Source organism: Macaca thibetana, chromosome 15 (genome assembly GCF_024542745.1).
Source record: "Macaca thibetana thibetana isolate TM-01 chromosome 15, ASM2454274v1, whole genome shotgun sequence".
NCBI classification, from domain to species: domain Eukaryota; kingdom Metazoa; phylum Chordata; class Mammalia; order Primates; family Cercopithecidae; genus Macaca; species Macaca thibetana.
Window position 1 is genome coordinate 27,848,935 of NC_065592.1, and position 19,930 is coordinate 27,868,864.

At 45.9% G+C, this 19,930-nt stretch overlaps 1 long non-coding RNA gene across 1 annotated transcript; it reads left to right on the forward strand.

The window, feature by feature from the left end:
- Positions 1–378: 378 nt before the first annotated feature.
- LOC126937350 (uncharacterized) lies at positions 379–19,092 on the forward strand. The gene is made up of 3 exons (XR_007719699.1): positions 379–486; positions 15,822–15,929; positions 18,914–19,092. It is a non-coding gene; the product is annotated as an uncharacterized LOC126937350 (long non-coding RNA).
- Positions 19,093–19,930: the final 838 nt, after the last annotated feature.

The window sequence follows — 19,930 nt, forward strand, 5'->3', positions numbered from 1 at the left end:
GTGGGCCTGCATTTCCTATGGAGGGTAAAAAACTAAAGATTCAATATCTCAGCCTTCTTAGAAGGATACAGGTCTTCTTCTGACATGAAAACATGTTGAAATTAAGAAAAATCAAGTTGCAGAGATGTATAGAAAAAATGGTGTGTGTGTGTGTGTGTGTGTGTAAGAGAGGCTGAACTGTGCCTTGGCCCACCCCCGACCAATTTGTATGTTGAAGCCCTAATCCTCAGCCTCTCAGGATGTGACTGTATTTGGAAACAGCCTTCAAAGAGGTAATTAAGGTTAAATGAGGTCATTAGAGTGGGCCCTAATCTAACAGGCCTGGTGTCTTTATAAGAAAAGGAGATTAGGACACAGCCTCACACAGAGGGAAGACCATGTGAGGACACAGGGAGAGGGCGTGGCTACCCAAAAGCCAAGGAGAGAGGCCTGAGAAGAAACCAGCCGTCTCAACACCGCGATCCTGCACTGCCAGCCTCCACAACTGTGAGAAAATAAATCCTGTTTTTGGAGTAACTGGTCTGGGGTATTTTGTTAAGGCAGCCCTAGCAAACAGGATGTAATAAAATAAAACTTGAAGAAAATACGTAATTTTTAAAATTTTTTTAAGAGATGGGGGTCTCACCATATTGCTCAGATGGGTCTGGAACTCCTGGACTCAAGCAATCCTCCTGCCTCAGCCTCCTTAATAGCTGGGACTGCAAGCGTGAGCCACCTGGCCCAGCTTAAAACTGGAAGAAAATTCATCATTCTCTAGCTGAGGTTACTTCTGAATGGGTGGCTATATAAGGGACTTTTAACTTTTTTTTTTTTTTTTTAAAGTCAGGATCTCTCTCTGTTCCCAGGCTGGAGTGCAGTGGCACAATCAAAGCTCACTACAACCTCCGCCTCCTGGGCTCAAGGGATTTTCCCATCTCAGCCTCCTAAGGGACGACAGGCATGTGCTACCATGCCTGACTAATTTTTGTGTTTTTTGTAGAGATGAGGTCTTGCCATCTTCCCCAGGCTGGTCTCAAACTCCTGGGCTCAAGCGATTTGCCTGCCTTGGCCTCCCAAAATGCTGGGATTATAGGCATAAACCACCATGCCCAGCCTTAATTTTTATTTTTGTTTTTTGTTTGTTCGTTTGTTTGTTTAGAGATGGTATCTCGCTCTGTCACCAAGGCTGGAGTGCAGCGGTGAAATTTTGGCTCACTGCAGCCTCCGCCTCCCAGGTTCAAGTGTTTCTCCTGCCTCAGCCTCCCTAGTAGCTGGGATTATAGGCATGCGCCACTATGCCCGGCTAATTTTTTGTTTTTGTTTTTTGTTTTTTGAGACAGAGTCTTGCTCTGTAGCCCAGGCTGGAGTACAGTGGCACAATCTTGGCTCACTACAACCACCGCCTCCTGGGTTCAAACAATTCTTGTGCCTCAGCCTCCCGAGTAGCTGGGATTACAGGCACACACCACCACACCCGGCTAATTTTTGTATTTTTAGTAGATACAGGATTATGCCATGTTGGCCAGGCTGGTTTCGAACTCCTGACCTCAGGTGATCCACTCGCCTCGGCCTCCCAAAATCGTGGGATTACAGGCGTGAGCCACCATGCCCAGCTTAACTTTTAAATTATACATTTTTGTTTGAACATATTATACTAAGCATAATTTCTTTTTAATGGAAATAAGGAATCTTTTTAAATTAGCTAAGATAAAAGAAAGTTAAAATGCAGAGTAACTGACGCCTCTCTCATGTGGTCACACTTTTGCCTCTGAGCTGCCAATAATGCAACTTACACAAGCACATCCTGTTGGTTACGGTTCACTGTGTCTGTGGGAAGACGGCCTGGACCACTATTAGGAGATACCCACAGCTGGGCACAGTGACTCATGCCTGTAATCCCAACACTTTGGGAGGCTGAGGCAGGCAGATCACCTGAGGTCAGAAGTTCGAGACCACCCTGGCCAACATGGTGAAATCCTGTCTCTACTAAAAATATTAAAAAAAAAAAAAAAATCAGCCAGGCATGGCGGTGGGCACCTGTAATCCCACCTATTTGGGAGGCTGAGGCAGGAGAATTGCTTGAACCCAGGAGACAGAGGTTGCAGTGAGCCGATACGGTACCACTGCACTCCAGCCCAGGCAACAGAGTGAGACTCTGTCTCAAAAAAAAAAAAAAAAAAAAAAAGATACCCACCTAGTGTTAATAATGGCATCAAACAACAATGCTCTCTGCTTTGAGCAAAACCAAAGGAGTGATACCTTTGACCAGCTCTAGGGAAACCTAATATCTACTTAGTAGTTTGCTCTGGGGAAAAGAACTGGGACTGGGAGGTCTTTATTGCAGAAGGTAGAGAAAAGTAATTAGGCTTTTTTTTCACTAACATGTATTGAGCTCTTATTATATGCAGTCATTACGTTAAGTGATTTTCATTTATTATTTCATTTAATTGGAAAACAGTGCTTTGGGAGGTTGAGGCTGGAGGATCACTTGAGCCCGGGAGTTCAAGACCAGACTGGGCAACACAGTGAGACCCCATCTCTATCAAATTTTTAAAAAATTAGCCAGCCACGGTGCCATGCGCCTATAATCCCAGCTACTCCGGAGGCTGAGGTAGGAGGATTACTTGAGTCCAGGGCGCCAAGGCTGCAGTCAGCCATGGTCGTGCCATTGCACTCCAGCCTGGGTGACAGAGCAAGACCCTGTCTCAAGAAACAAACAAACAAAATAAAAATAAAAAAATAAAAGGGCAGCTGAATCTGAAAGAGGTTAATGAAATTGGTCAAACCTCTCAGCCAACAGAGAAGCAGTCAGGATTTGGACCCATGTAGTCTGGCTTAAGGCTAATGCTCTCTTAACCTACATCTTGTGTAAGAAGGCCTGGCATCAAGTTTTACTGCAGCTACTTGCTAGATAAATGACCTTGGGAAAATCCCTCCCTATCCGTAGTCCTAACTTCCCTCTTTAGTAGAGAGAGGGCTTCACCTAGATACCCTCTGAGGACCTCTTGGCAGGCCTGGCCCTATTCCATCATTTTGGCAAATGGTCTGGGTGGAGGAATCCAACAGATGGGGCCTCGGTTCCAGCACAAGATTTGCCTTAGCTTTGAAGAGGCAGCTGTGTCCTGGAAGATAGACATTGTCACCAGGAAAGAGATGATGCCTTCTCTGCAGGATCTGCTGCGGGAGGTAGGGGGACTCACTCATAGCCAGGCTGTGGTGCAAGACCTTGGGGATCTCCCTACCGCTCCTTCCCTTCTGAGCCCTACTTCTGCCTCTACTCTTGGCTCCACTGCCATTTTCTCAGCTCTGTCTTGCCCATCAGTGGTGATAAGTGATGCCAAGATCAAGCTGCTGGCAGTTTTTTGTTTGTTTGTTTGAGATGCAGTATTGCTCTGTTGCTCAGGCTGGAGTGCAGTGGCGCGATCTTGGCTCACTGAAACCTCCGCCTCCTGCGTCCAAGCGATTCTCCTGCCTCAGCCTCCCAGTAGCTGGGACTACAGGCATGCACCACCACACCTGGCTAGTTTTTGTGTTTTTAGTAGAGATGGGGTTTCACCATGTTGGCCAAGCTGGTCTCTAACTCCTGACCCCAAGTGATCTGCCCACCCCAGCCTCCCAAAGTGCTGGGATTTCAGGCTTGAGCCACCGCGCCCAGCTGCTGCTAGCAGTTTTTAAAATGTTTCGGTAGAGATGGGGTCTCACTATGTTGCCCAGTCTGGCAGTCCAACATCAAGGAGCTGCACTTCCAAACCAGTCAGATCTGCCCCAGGCCCATCTGCAACTCCAGGTATTGAGACCAGGGAATCTGTGAGGGGCAGAATGCCAATTCAAGGGCCATTCTTCGGTGCTGCTTCCATCCAAAACATAACCTCATTCCCACCCCACTCCACACTTCACAGCTTTACACAACACAGTGAATTCGGTGGAGCCACGCTTTCTCTAAAAGTCACTTTCTAAACAGTGCTCTGGGATAGGTCTTCCTTGGAGAGAGGTTTTGTCTTTGAGTTTCTTCAAGGTTTTTCCACCCCAGCATCACTCCCACCTGAGACATCCTCCAATGCACGCCAAAATCTACCTGGAAAGGGCAACAGAATTAAGGGGACTATGGTTGGTATTCTCTCTATCCAGAGATCTGGGTACAGCATTTTAGGACAGGAGAAGCTCCAGAGATGAGGAAAGAATGGTGGAATGCGTTCATTTCATGCCCATGCTGGGGGCAGCAGCAGAGGGGCTAAGGCACCTCAAAAGGAAACAGAATAGAGTTCCCTGAACTTTCCATGCCTAAGGTGGTTAGGACCCTGAGAGGCCGCCTTGATGGGCCCCCCTCAGTGTTCAGATGGGAAACTGGGACCTGGAAAAGGGAAGGGATCTGTGAGTCAATGACAGAGGGAACAGTACAATCTGGGCTCCCAAATGCCATTCCAAGGCCATTTCCATGGCAGCCCTCGTCGTATTTGAGAGCTGCCTCCTCCTGTTCATCTCCTCTGATTGCACCGCTGTGAAAAGGTCAGTGCCTGGTGGAGCTGGGTAACATTTTTGTTTCTAGCCTCAGTTTTCCCTGGGATAGGCTTAGGTAGGGCCTTTCAGCACCTATGTCACCATTTTTTTGCTTGCCCCCTATTAACTTGGAAATTTTGTTTAAAAGTTTCTTTTTTTTGAAAGAGAGAAAGAGATCAGAAGTTAGATGACAACCCACACCATTTGGTTAAATCATCGAATACTGGCTTTCTTTCTTAAAGTTAGTGGTTATTACACATTTGAAAAACAGATGACTTTTCTCCTTGCCCACCAAACTTCTAAGACTGTCAATGACCTCAGCGGAAAGGCAAGTCCTGTATGCTGACTTTATAACCCTCCAGGGTCTGGCCCCACAGAACGTTCTAGTCTTATCTCACAGTAGTCCCACCACCATCACCCCTACACACCAGCCTGTGCCTATCCAAGCTGAACTTCATTCTTCTCCATGGACACACCAGCCTTATCACACCTCTGCACATTTCACACACATAACAGTCTCCTCTGCCTGCAATGATACCCACCCCTTTCTTCATATCTTTAAGCTTTTTGTTTGTTTGTTTTGAGACAAGTCTGGCTCTGTCACACAGGCTGCAGTGCAGTGGTGCGATCTTGGTTCACTGCAACCTCTGCCTCCCGGGTTCAAGCAATTCTCCTGGCTCAACCACCCGAATAGCTGGGATTACAGGTGTGCACCACCACACCAGCTTGTTTATTTATTTATTGAGACAGAGTCTTGCTCTGTCACCAGACTGGAGTGCAGTGGCGCGATCTCAGCTCACCTTAACCTCCGACTCCCTGGTTCAAGCTATTCTCCTGCCTCAGCCTCCTGAGTAGCTGGGATTACAAACATGCACCACCACACCCAGCTAATTTTTGTATTTTTAGTAGAGATGGGGTTTCACCAGGATGGTCTCAAGCTCCTGACCTCAAGTGATCCACCCGCCTTGGTCTCCCAAAGTGCTGGGATTAATTACAGCGTGAGCCACCACGCCTCGCCATCTTTTAAGTTGTTTTATACTTCTGCGGGTCTGGCTTAGAAGTCCCTCCTCCTTGAGGTCTGTCTTTAAATTGGAAGTGCCCTCTGTCCCCCTCTGATTGCCCATTGCATTTTATCAATCCCTTTCTTTGAGCAGGCACTACTTTTTCTCCTAGTGGTTAAATAGTCATCTCTCAACTGGACTGTGAACCACAAGGCAGGATTCCTGTCACATGAAGCATCTTGGATTTCCCCATGGCACCTAGAACATATTAATGAGTAACAAACAGTGTGTACCTAAGTTCAGAGCATGAGTAACAAACTGAGTGACCTCAGTTGCGGAGACTCGGAGGCATGACACTTAAGAATGGAACATAGAGACGGAAGAGAACAGAACCCTTCAAGGGAACATTTATGGTGGATGGAAATCAATCACCTTGAGCTAGAGACACAGAGGGCATATAGATAAGGCTAAAAGGAAGAACAGCACAAGTACTGTCCTGGTGAACAAGAAATGCAGTCTCTGCTGGGCGAGGTGGCTCAAGCCTGTAATCCCAGCACTTTGGGAGGCCGAGGCGGGCAGATCACAAGGTCAGGAGTTTGAGACAAGCCTGGCCAACATAGTGAAACTCTGTCTCTACTAAAAATACAAAAAGTAGCCGGGTGACTCTTGCCTCAATCACCTAAGTAGCTGGGGTTACAGGCATACGCCACCACACCCGGCTAATTTTGTAATTTTGGTAGAGATGGGGTTTCACCATGTTGGTCAGGCTGGTCTCGAACTCCTGACCTCAGGTGATCCACCCCTCTCAGCCTCTCAAAGTGCTGGGATTACAGGTGTGAGCCACTACCCCCGGCAGAAACACTAATTTTGAGCCAGAAAACGTGGTGAATCTTGGAATTGGGATACGATGGGACTTCTGCTCTCAGGGGCTAGGACACTGAGATGGTAGGGAAAGGGAGTTACAGGTAAAATGTATGGCTATGTTTGGAAATACGTCCGCATGTAGCACTCTAGCCCTATACGAAGACACCTTGGGAAGAGGCTGTGTCCATGTGTCACCTACAGATAGAGCTGTGTGGCCAGAAATTTCTCACACTAGATGTGGCTGCAGCTGAGCATAACACTATAGAGGAGAAGCATTATCTTCTCCTCTGCCACTGGGTGTGTCTTGACAGCTAAAGCTTTGGTCAAGGTCCTCTGGATTTCCAGCACACCATATGTTGATGAAAGTGGTATCTGGGTGACCATCATGTGGACTTGGAAAACACAGACCTGCTGACACGGAAATAATTAGGCTCTCCAGCTTCTAGAGTGGAAGACAGAAAGGGAGGAGGTCTGGAATGGGTTTGTGTATGAGTTTTCTATTGCTGCTGTATCAAATCACCACAAACTTGGTAGCTTAAAAACACAAATGTGTGATCTTACAATCCTGGAGGTCAGAAGTCTAAAATGGGCCTCACTGGGCTAAAATCAAGGAGTCAACAGGGCTGCCTTCCTTCTGTTTTTTGTTTATTTGGTTTTTTTTGTTTGTTTTTGTGGTTTTTTTTTTTTTTTTGAGATGGAGTCTTGCACTGTCGCTCAGGCTGGAGTGCAATGGTACAGTCTCGGCTCACTGCAAAATCTGCCTCCCGGGTTCAAGCGATTCTCCTGCCTCAGCCTCCTGAGTAGCTGGGATTACAGGCACCTGCCACCATACCTGGCTAACTTTTTGTAGTTTTGGGTTGGCCAGGTTTGGTCTCGAACTCCTAACCTTGTGATCTGTCCACCTCGGCCTCCCAGAGTGCTGGGATTACAGGCGTGAGCCACTGCAGCTGGCCTGTTTTGTTTTGTTTTTTTTTTTTTTGAGACAGGGTGTCACTCTGTTGCCCAGACTGGGGTGCAGTGGTATGATCACTGCTCACTGCAGCCTCCACCTCTCTGGGCTCAGTTATTCTCATGCCTCAGCCTCCTGAGTAGCTGGGACTGCCAGCACGTGCCACTATGCCGGGCAAATTTTTGTGTTTTTTGTAGAGATGGGGTTTTGTCATGTTGCCCAGGCTGGTCTCGAATTCCTAGGCTCAAGCGATCCACCCGCCTTGACCTCCCAAAGTGTTGGATTACAGGCATGAGCCGCCGTGCCTGGCCTTGCATTCCTTCCAGAGGCTCTAGAAGAGAAGTCATGTTCTTGCCTTTTTAGCTTCTAGGGTCTGCCTGCATTCCTCCTGTCTTGGCCTCTTCTTCCATCTTCAAAGTCAGCAGCATAGCATCTTTACATCTTTTCTTCTTCCCTGTTCTACATTCAAGGGATCTTTGTGGTTAAATTGGGCTCATTTGGAGAGTCCAGTGTGACCTTCTTATCTTAAGGTCTGCTGTTTAGCAAGCTTAATACCATGTACAACCTTAATTCCTTCTCACTGTGTAACATAAAATAGTCTCATGTCACATAACATATCACTCCTGACCAGGAGATCAGGACATGGACATCTTCAGGGTGCCATCATTCTTACTGTTACAGTTAACAAAGATTTTGTGCCATGGCAACATGAAGAAACAAACCCTTATCCTTATTTTCCTTCAGTCTTTCTCATCATGTAGAAAAATCTTTGGATCCAAAAGAGAAGACTCTACATTGTTAGACTCAAAGCTCAAAATAGGTGAAGAGGGAAGTACATTAACTCTCCACATGAATGAGTGCTGGGCTTCAGTATTGGAACAGAATTTGCCATGAGATACTGAAAGAATTTAGGATTGAGATTTCCCAGTTGCTCATACAGAGCTTTGAGAATGTATGGAGAATAGCCAAAGTGTTAGAAGACTAGAAATGGGCAAACAGTGTACAGTTTTTTGAAGGGAGGAGGAGGTAGAACCTCTACTATAGGTGAATGAGACTGACATTGCTTCTAGTCTCCCAGGCTGGAGTGCAATGGTGCAATCTCAGCTCACTGCAACCTCTGCCTCGCAGGTTCAAGCGATTCTCCTGCCTCAGCCTCCCGAGTAGCTGAGATTACAGGCACCCGCCACCACACCTGGCTAATTTTTGTATTTTTAGTACAGAAGGAGTTTTGCCATGTTGGCCAGGCTGGCCTCGAACTTCTGATCTCAGGTGATCCACCCACCTCAGCCTCCCAAAGTGCTAGTATGACAGGCGTGAGCCACCGTGCCCAGCCTGAAAATAATTTCGAATGAAATATGAAAGGAATGGTTCCCAAGCACCTAAAAGAATCCTTTGCAATTATGAAACAATATAGGTGCTCTGAGAACAAATCATGTCAGACAAATGTTATTTCCTCCTTTGACATGGTTTCTCCATGGTAGATTTAGAGGAGAGATGGACTCTGTGCATCACCACATTCTAAGAAACTCATGGAGCTTTCCTAAGGCAGAGACCATAGGTGGCTCATCTGTAAATTAACAGTGGTGTGCTGGGACTGCCTCATGCTGGCTCACAAGAGCTGTTTATGCAAATACATCTCTTTCCAACTCTATGTTCAATGACATCACCTTGTAGTTTGAAATCTGCCATGGTAGGAAGTAGTTACGCCATGGAAATCAGCAAATATTACAAACTAGGGCTTTTTTTTCTTCTGGGTAGTCAGCTGTTAAAACACTCACAGCCACAACACGGCGTCCACGGCAAGTATCTGGTACAAGACACAGCAGGTGCCCAATGAATGTTGGCTGAATAAATAAATAACTTGACCAAAAAACTAAACAAAGTCTCCCGTAATAAAATTGGGGTCAAGATAGAGACATCTTAGCTACATGCCAGTGCAATGAAAATTTTAAAAACAAACAAACAAAAGGAAAAGAAAAGAAAGAAGAAGAAAACGAATCAATGTCAAGTTGGAGGGAATTTTCTAAGACTGGGAAAAAAAAAAAAAAAAACAAACTTCTGCCCTTGGTCTGCGAGTCTTGAGTAATCTTTGCCAATGTAAAGTCCTGTTCTTGGATTAAATGAAAACTAAAATAACAAAACAAATTATAAAATACAGGGTGGAGTAGAGGTAGGAGAACATAGCAGCATGAGGTATGAAAAGTGAATCTCACTATTCCCAACTGGCCGGAAGATGATGAATGCATTGTGCCCGGATCCAGGTGTCACACAGTTGAACATTCAGAGAAGAGTCACTAGGGTGATGGAAAACCAAAACTTGCCAGATGAGGCATGACAGAAGGAATTATGAGTGTTTTCATTGGAGAAGACTCAAATGAGTGTGAGGTTGTCACCAAATATTTGAATGATTATCACACTGATAGGGCCATCACACTGCCCAACTCCAGGGACACTGTTTACATACTAGTCTACGTGAAAAGCAGCAGATGCCCACAGCTGAGCAACGTGCAGTCTGTACAACCGGAAGCACTTGTCCTGCATATGACAAGGTGTCACTATTTCAAGTAGTAGGAGCCCCTGAGAATTACATTTCAGCTCAATTTCGGTAAGACCCTCAGAACTGCTGAAAAGGATCCCTCGTGCCTTGGATGGAATCTAAGCAGAGGCTGAATGGCCCATGTCTTAGAGGTGGCATAGGGGATTCTGACAACAGAAAATCTGAAGGAGGGATTTTGGTTTGGTTTGGTTTTGGGTTTGGGTCTTTTTTTTGGTTTTTGTTCGTTCGTTTGTTTTGTTTTGCTTTTTTTGACACAAAGTCTCACTGTGTTGCGCAGGCTGGAGTGCAGCGACGCAATCTTGGCTCACTGCAACCTCCGCCTCCCAGGTTCAAGCCATTCTCTTGCCTCAGCCTCCTGAGTAGCTGGGACTACAGACATGTGCCACCATGCCCGGCTTATTGAAGGAGGGTTTTCTTTTTTTTTTTTTTGAGACGGAGTCTCGCTCTGTCGCCCAGGGTGGAGTGCAGTGGCCGGATCTCAGCTCACTGCAAGCTCCGCCTCCCGGGTTTATGCCATTCTCCTGCCTCAGCCTCCCGAGTAGCCGGGACTACAGGCGCCCGCCACCTCGCCCGGCTAGTTTTTTGTATTTTTTAGTAGAGACGGGGTTTCACCGTGTTAGCCAGGATGGTCTCGAACTCCTGACCTCGTGATCCGCCCGCCTCGGCCTCCCAAAGTGCTGGGATTACAGGCGTGAGCCACCGCGCCCGGCCTGAAGGAGGGTTTTCTTGGATGACTTTTTACATTTTTCTAACTCTGAGATTCACTAATCCCAGAGATAGAAACTCTATCATTTATGGAGCTTCTACTTGCACTAGGTACTGGGTTGGGTGCTTTATGTACCTGATTTAATGTGATATTCAGAACAACCCTACAATGTGGATATTATATTTACAGATAAGAAATTGAGACTCAGATATTTATTCTTTGTCTGCACTCATTCAATGATTAAGAAATTTAGCCAGGATTTAAAGCTGACAATATGTGATTCCTTTATTCTTCCTGAAACACTGGGGATTGGAAAGAAAGTTCACCACCCCCCAACCCCCCATCCCAGAACTTTTGGTTGGCAGCGTGACAAGTCTCAACAGTGGTGGTCATGTCTTATAGGCAAGACTTCATACATTGCCTGAACTGATGACTCAGGCTGAAGACCTCCTCTCCTAGCCTTAGGATGCCTAGTCTGTGGGACCAGACTCTTGCTTTGCTTCTTCCCTTGGGCTGTCATCGCAAATTCACAATGCCCTGAAGAAAAGGAAGATGCTCAGGAAAACATAGCCTCTGAGTTTTCCTCTCTAGATTAAAGGTTGCGAGTCGGATGTCTCTTTATCCTGCCTCTCCACCTACTCCACTGAAACTCAGGTCTTGACAGTGACTCTGTGGCTCACAATCAGCCCCAGGATTGCTTGCTTGCATGGAGCCAGTGACAGACTGGAGCCAGTCCCTGGGAGCTACCAAGTAGCTGACAAACTGGGAAGCGTGATCTTTGACTCATTCATCCATTACCCAACTAATCAGCACTGCATAGCTTGGGTGTTCACAGTGTGTCATCGCGCACCAGAGCCACACCTCTCCATGGCTAGAATAGCTTGCCTGGCTGGCTCCTGAAGCATTTAGAGGATGTTTGTTGACTGGGAAGAACCAGTGCCTTGACTATTACCTAATGAGTTGTATCCACCAGTCATGTAACTCTCCAGTGTGAGAATTTGGTTGTGGGCTGATGTTGTGTCTTAGGCAATTACTTTGGATTTATTTGGAGCCACCCCTGTTGACAGTGGCTAGCACTCACACCTAGGATTAAAGTCTATTTATTATCAGAGGGCAAAAACCTGTCCTCACAGTGAACACAGCTACAATTACAGTCAGGGATTCATATCTCATTCTCTTTCAGCCTCTCAAGGGCACAATTTATTTTTGGCCTTGCTATTTTTCTGTCTGAATTATTTCCTGCTATCCAGGCACTCCAGACCCCAACATTATTCTGTTCCATCCCACCACCACCATTGTCTGTAAATACACCATAGCACCATGTCTGTAAATACACCATAGAACCATGAAAATTGGTGCTACAGACAAGACAAAGCACAGAAGGCTTGTCCAACATAAAACAGAAAGTACCATGATGTTTCAACTCAATATCATACCCTCCCCCACCTTAAATGAAGAGCTGTTGTAATGTGTGGCACAAACAATGGTAAAGAAATTGGTAAAAGGTAGTGCATATCTTTACTTTTCTAGAAGATTCTAACATTGTCTTGGAATTCACCAACCTCAGAACTTTGTAAAGACATCATAATGAAATGCTGAGAGTGACTGAAAAAGGTCTGTACTACACACTAGTTAAAAACCCACAATGAGGCCGGGCACAGTGGCTTACGTCTGTAATCTCAGCACTTTGGGAGGCTGAGGCTGGCGGATCATCAGTGGAAAGGAGTTCGAGACCAGCCTGGTCAACATGCTGAAACCCCGTCTCTACCAAAAATACAAAAATTAGCCGGGCATGATGGCAGGAGCCTGTAATCTCAGCTGCTTAGAAGGCTGAGGCAGGAGAATCACTTGAACCCAGGAAGCGCAGGTTGCAGTGAGCCGAGATTATGACACTGCACTCCAGCCTGGGCAACAAGAGTGAAATTCTGTCTCAAAAAGCAAAAAAAACTTCAAAAAACCCACAGTGGGTTCTGATGTCCAACTCTGCTCCTCTTCAGATGATGCCAGTGATGACCCTAAACCAGAGGGGCAGGTTGGGTCTAATTATTTGTAGGCAGCCGATGTCTCCTGGTCTCACACAGGACACCCTGCACTGGGATGTCTGCCTCTTTCTATAGGATCCTATTACTCAGCATCATCTTTCTGCACAAGCTGAAGCTGCAGTGTTTGGATGCTGAGTCTGAGAATAGCTGAGTGAGGCTGAATGCTCTGAATCTCTAACCCAAGGGCTGTGAGCATGTAATCTGCTGGGAACTTTCTCCTCTAGTGACTGTATTCATATATGTTGTGGCCAAGAAAAGGAGGTTTAAAGCCCCTCTGTCTGGAGGAGTTCCTTCCTGCTTGAGATCGGAACTGAAAACGACTTCTCCATTTGCACAATGCTCTGGCATTTACTGGGCAACAGTGTTACGTGCCTCTGCAGCGAGAGTAACTTGAGATACTGCTTTTTAATCACTTCTTGCCCAATATCTCATATTACACAGTCATAATCCTCTCATACTTATTAATCAGAAAGCAGAACAGTTGGTGAATAGCTTGAGTTCTTCAACTGCAATCTGTAAGGGATATAGTGAAGTGCTGTTTGTGTCGTTCTATTGGAGAAATCAGGGGAAGGTTTGATGGGGGAAATGTCACCTACCTATATCATTTTCTTTCTCTTTTTTTTTTTTTTTTTTTTTTTTTGAGATGGAGTCTCGCTCTGTCACCCAGGCTGGAGTGCAGTGGCACAATCTCAGTGCACTGCAACCTCTACCTACCAGGTTCAAGTGATTTTCCTGACTCAGCCTCCCAGGTAGCTGAGATTACAGCCATGCGCCACCACATCAGCTAATTTTTATATTTTCAGTGGAGACAGAGTTTCACCATGTTGGCCGGGCTGGTCTTGAACTCTTGGCTTTAAGTGATCCAAGCACCTCGGCCTCCCAAAGTGCTGGATTACAGGCGTGAGCCACCTTGCCCAGTCATTGACTGCAACAGTAGACATTTCGTATTGTGGGCTGCAGAGAATTCCAAAGAATGCTACTTTCTCATTAGAGCCATCTTTAATGGATATTCCCTGAAAGAAAAAGATTAAAATTCAGTTTGCTACATGTACATCTGTAGAATGAATTCCCAGAAGTAGAACTGTTATATCAAAAGGCATGTGTATTTATTTATTATTATTATTTTTGAGACGAAGTCTTACTCTGTCGCCCAGGCTGGAGTGCAGTGGCACGAACTCGGCTTACTGCAAGCTCCGCCTCCCGGGTTCAAACCATTCTCCTGCCTCAGCCTCCCAAGTAGCTGGGACTACAGGCGCCCACCACCTGTATTTTTAGTAGAGACGGGGTTTCACCCTGTTAGGATGGTCTCGATCTCCTGACCTCGTGATCCGCCCGCCTCGGCCTCCCAAAGTAGGCATGTGTATTTATAATTTTCATATAGAGTTTGTACCAATTTCTGCTTCCACCAGCAAGTGTATGAGAGTGCTTATTTCCCCACATTTTTGTAAATAAAATGGGCTTTCAAACTTTGCCAATTTCATAGGTGAAAAAATACATTTGTGCCTCACTGTGAAAAAATTCATCTTTTTGTCACTGGAGACTTTTTGAAAGAGAGGATTGGGTCCTGCCAATGTTTCCTTGGGGTTTACTCATACCACCCAGGATCCTGAAGAAAAATGGAGTGGGCCACGTGCAGTGGCTCATATTTTGTACTTAAAGCTTGCATCGGGTGCTTTCCCAAGCATCCAGGCCCAGGAATGACACTGTATTGGGAAATGAGCTAATTAACCACATCCCTTCTTCCTAAGCCAACTCCAGGGCAACTGCAACATTATCATAGAAGTTGCACAAGTCAATGGCCAGGTGCAGTGGCTCATGCCTCTGATCTCAGCACTTTGGGAGGCCGAGGTGGGTGGATCACTCGAGATCAGGAGTTCAAGACCAGTCTGGCAAACATGGCGAAAACCCATCTGTACTAAAAATACATAAATTAGTCGGGCATGGTGGTGGGCGCCTGTAATCCCAGCTACTGGGGAGGCTGAGGCATGAGGATCACTTGAACCTGGGAGGTGGAGGTTGCAGTGAGCCAAGATTGTGCCACTGCACTCCAGCCTGGGCAACAGAGCAAGACTCCATCTCCAAAAAAAAAAAAAAAAAAGAAAGAAAGAAAAGAAAAGAAAAGAAAAATGGGGGTAGAAGAGAGGAAGGAGATCAGGCAGAAGGAGAGAGGAGAGGAGTAGTAGACAGCAGAAAAGGGATGGGGAGCTGGTCGCGGTGGCTCATGCCTATAATCCCAGCACTTTGGTAGGCTGAGGCAGGTGGATCACGAGGTCAGGAGTTCAAGACCAGCCTGACCAACATAGGGAAACCCCGTCTCTACTAAAAATACAAAAGTCAGCCGGGCATGTTGGCGTGCACCTGTAATCCCAGTTACTCAGTAGGCTGAGGCAGGAGAATCACTTGAACCTGGGAGGCAGAGGTTGCAGTGAGCCAAGATCGTACCACTGTAATCCAGCCTGGGTGACAGAGTGAGACTCCGTCTCAAAAGAAAAAAGAAAAGAAAAGAAAAGAAAAGAAAAGAAAAGAAAGGAAAGGAAAGGAAAAGAAAAAAGAAAAGAAAAGGGGTGAGGAGGGTGAGGAAGTAGAGTAGCAGTAGGTTGGGGTACTCAGAGTGTAGCTAGAGGTTATAGTTCCCAGCTAATCAGGTATGTTCTTGTTTTCTCTCCATTTGACCGATCGCCACCCATCAACACACCCATTTTCTACCCAGGTGCTTTACTTCCTGTGAGCAGGGAGTTGTGTTGTAGGTGCTAACTCATCTTGACTGCTCATGACATTCTCAGATTTCAAGACAGACACTAGACGTGGATGCACCTACTGCCCAAGAAGTTCTTTCTAGGAGGGCCAGGGGGGAAAAAAAGTGGAGGGAGTTGTTAGGGTAAACAGTGAGGTTTCTAATGCTACATCACTGATTATTTGGGATGGGAGAAATGACCACAGTGAATTCTGGGCTAATCAAAAAGACCTCAGGTCTTACTACCGGGAGATAAAAACCAGTGGATCAAAAGTTTTAGTACTAATTTATACGGTTTGTGCAGAGTGCAATTGCCAGAGGAAAAGCTAATCTGTTAGGCTCTTTGGGCTGTAAGGTACAAAGACGTTTATCCAGATTGCCTTGAATGTTGATGGTTTATGAAGCTATATGTATAAGACAGAGTGCTGACCATACAGCCAGGTCTCTAGTGAACTTTTTGCAGCTAAACAACTATCCTTTCCCATCCCCCAGGCCTAGAACATAGTTTGATAATGGGAAGATTATACAGCAGGAGTCCCCAACCAGTAACAATCTATGGCCTGTTAGGAACTGCGCAGCACAGGAGGAGGTGAGCAGCAGGTGAGCAAATGAAGTTTCATCTGTATTTACATCCCTGCTCCATCACTCACATTACCACCTGAGCTCTGCCTTCTGTCAGATCAGCGGCGGCATTAGATTCTCATAGGAGCGCAAACCCTATTGTGAACTGCGCGTGTGAGAGATCTAAGTTGAGCCCCTCTTGGGAATCTAACACCTGATGATCTGCCACTCTTTCCCATCACCCCCAGATGGGACCGTCTAGTTGTAGGAAAACAAGCTCAGGGATCCCACTGAGTCTATATTATGGTGAGTTGTACAATTATTTCATTATATATGACAATGTCATAATAATAGAAATAAAGGCTGGGCACAGTGGCTCACACTTGTAATCCTAGCACTTTGGGAGGCCGAGGCAGGTGGATCTCCTGAGGTCAGGAATTCGAGACCAGCCTGACCAACATGGTAAAAACCCATCTCTACTAAAAATACATAAATTAGTCGGGCATGGTGGTGGGCGCCTGAAATCCCAGCTACTTGGGAGGCTGCAGTAGGAGAATCACTTGAACCCAGGACGTGGATGTTGCAGTGAGCCTAGATCATGTCACTGCACTCCAACTTGGATGACAGAGACTCTGTCTCACTAAAAAAAAAAAAAAAAAAAAAAGAAAGAAAGAAAGAAAGAAAAAAGTGCACAATAAACAGAATGCTTTGAATCTTCCTGAAACCATGCCCCAACTCACGATCCCATCTGTGGAAAAATTGTCTTCCATGAAACTGGTCACTGGTGCCAACAAGGTTGAGGATGGCTGTTATACAGGATTCAGTGTGGGTCTAGCAACTGGGTGATACTCCCCTTCCCTCAGCAGCAGGAGGAGCCAATGGCTGCTTTAGCACCTTACCATCCTTTTGATTCAGCTTCTCCATCTTTTCCTCTGCTGTTCACATCTTTACCTGCAAAATGTTCTTTTTTTTTTTTTTTGAGACAGAGTCTTACTCTGTCATCCAGGCTGGAGTGTGGTGGAGTGATCTTGGTTCGCTGCAACCTCCACCTCCCTGGCTCAAGTGATCTTCCCACCTCAGCCTCACAAATAGCTGGGACCACGGGCACACACCACCTTGCCTGGCTAATTTTTTGTATTTTTTGTAGAGACAGGGTTTTGCCACGTTGCCCACAATCTCAAACTCCTGAGCTCAAGCCATCTGCCCGTCTCAGCCTCCCAGATTGCTGGGATTATAGGCATGAGCCACTGCGCCCAGCTGCAAAATGCTCTTTACTCTCCATCTGACCCTATAGTGTCTGCTCACTCATAGGTTCAGGTCATATCTTCTTACTGCCTCTTCTGTGTGTCTTTCACCTTTCGCTCCTCTTACCAATTGCTCAATGCCTGGTGTCTCCTATTTTAAAATTCTCAGATGATCACTGGGGTCCTTTGTGGCTCTGCTGATCTAACTTCATTCTGCCAGTCCCCAAATACCATATCCGCTCTTCCAGGCTACTGGTCTTCCCTCCTATATGATTGCCATGTTACCTACTATTCTAGAGAAGACAGCAAAGACCATTGTCAGTCAACTATGATGTTTAAAGGGAAAAAAGGTCGCTTTTATCCCATTTCTCATCAGAATGGATTGCATTGCCGAATCAGCTGATGGCTCCTGATAGACTCAGAGGATGTTGCAATGTGAAAGGCAGTGTGGAGAGGGAAGAAAGCTTGTTTTCCGTTCTTCATACTGTCATGGAGAAGGGGAGAAAGTATGGGCAGACATGTTCACCCCCATTTTCCTCTTTTCCTTCACACAGTCTTCCAGAGGGAGGAAGAGTGACTAGCTGGAAGAGTGAGGTTGGGCCGGTTCTCAGCCTACTGTCAGCAAACTCAGATTCTGTGTTCCTCCATGCAAAGAACTTACCAGAACATGGTCTTACTTTCAGAAAAGGAGGACTACGATTTTGGCAATAAACAGTAGGAAGCCTGGAGGGGTCAAGCCATGGTTTCTTTTCTCAGTCTTTTGATCTTGATCTGTGCAACTTCTTTTTCTTTTTTGAGACGGAGTCTTGCTCTGTCCTGTCGCCCAGGCTGGAGTGCAGTGGTGTGATCTCGGCTCTCGGCTCACGGCTCACTGCAACCTCCACCTTCTGGGTTCCAGTGATTCTTCTGCCTCAGGCTCCTGAGTAGCTGGGATTACAGGCATGCGCCACCATGCCCAACTAATTTTTTTTTTAGATGGAGTCTTGCTCTGTCACCCAGGCTGGAGTGCAATAGCACAATCTCGGCTCACTGCAAGCTCCGCCTCCCAAGTTCAGGCCATTCTCCTGCCTCAGCCTCCTGAGTAGCTGGGACTATAGGCACCTGCCACCACGCCTGGCTAATTTTTTGTATTTTTAGTAGAGATGGGATTTCACCATGTTGGCCAGGCTGGTCTCGAATGCCTGACCTCGTGATCTGCCTGTCTTGGCCTCCCAAAATGCTGGGATTACAGGCATGAGCCACTGCACCTGGCCATTGACCTGTGCAACTTCTATGATAATGTTGCAGTTGCCCTGGAGTTGGCTTAGGAAGAAGGGATGTGGTTAATTAGCTCATTTCCCAATACAGTGTCATTCCTGGGCCTGGATGCTTGGGAAAGCACCCGATGCAAGCTTTAAGTACAAAATAGGGTGGTTTGCTTTAAGAGTCCTAAAGCAACCTGAGGAACAACGCAAGATATCCTGCATGGATATCAGCCTCCTACAAGGGAGTCCCAGGTCCATGACTCTATCCAGAAAGATTCTCCATTCCTCATTTTCCTCTATGGCTACCAGTCAATTCCTGAGGTTTGACTGAAAAAATTATCAACTTCAAATCTGCCCAGATGTCAGTGCTATCATTTTCGTGTCTCCTGATGGAAACATTCTTTGATTGGTTACTAAGACCTCTAAACCAGCAGAGCCCATAGTTGAGGAAATGAGAATGAAAAACTATCTAAGTGGGTTATTAGATGTAATAAAGAACGATGTTAACACTGATTTCTTTTCTTTTTTGAAACAGGGTCTTGCTCTGTCACCCAAGCTGGAGTGCAATCATAGCTCACTGCAACCTCAACTCCTGGGCTCAACTCTCACTTCAGGCACATATGTGTCTTACCCAAGGCATCAAAAATACCTGGTACATCTGGCCTCCAAGTCCTGTTAGGTTTTTTTTTTTTTTTTTTTTTTTGAGACCTAGTCTTGCTCTGTCACCCAGGCTGGAGTGCAGTAGTGTGATCTTGGCTCACTGCAGCCTCGAACTTCCAGGTTCAAGCAATTCTCATGTCTTAGCCTCCCTAGTAGCTGGGACTACAGGCATATGCCACCACACCTGGCTAATTTTTATAGTTTTAGTAGAGATGGGATTTTGTCGTGTTGGCCGGACTGGTCTCAAACTCCTGGCCTCAAGTGATCTGCTTGCCTCAGCCTCCCAAAGTACTGGGATTACAGGTGTGAGCCACCACGCCTGGATGATATTTTGAAGACTTCATATAAAAATAAGTACCTCAATAAGTTTTATATTGACTACATATTGAAATGATACTATTTTGGATATCATGGGTTCAGTAAACTGTGCTTTTAAAATTAATTTCACCTGTTTCTTTTAACTTTTTAAAAATGCAGCTACTAGAAAATTTGAAATTAGACATCTGGGTCACATTATATTTCTGTTGGACAGTGCTGCTGTAAAGGCTTAATTTGCTTTTCTTACCACAATAGCCCTCATGACTTGGGTTAGAGGGTCAACTTGGAAATTATGCCAATTGCTGAACTTATTTATTCCAATTGTACACTCAACCGTGAGATGAGTTTGGGGTCTTATTAGAGCCCAATGTGAGGCTTACTGGAATCAAAGCTTTATAATCTTATCATGAGGCTGCCACTGACTGGCTATCCATGACAGTGTTCTAGTCTCCCATTATTTCAAAGCCGAAGTTTTAGATATTTTCCTTCCTTGGGTGTACACCTACCCCTATGAATAGCTGTCTATTTGGAGAGGTTGAGGGGGAAGAGGCTGAGTATATACTTGTCATGTTAT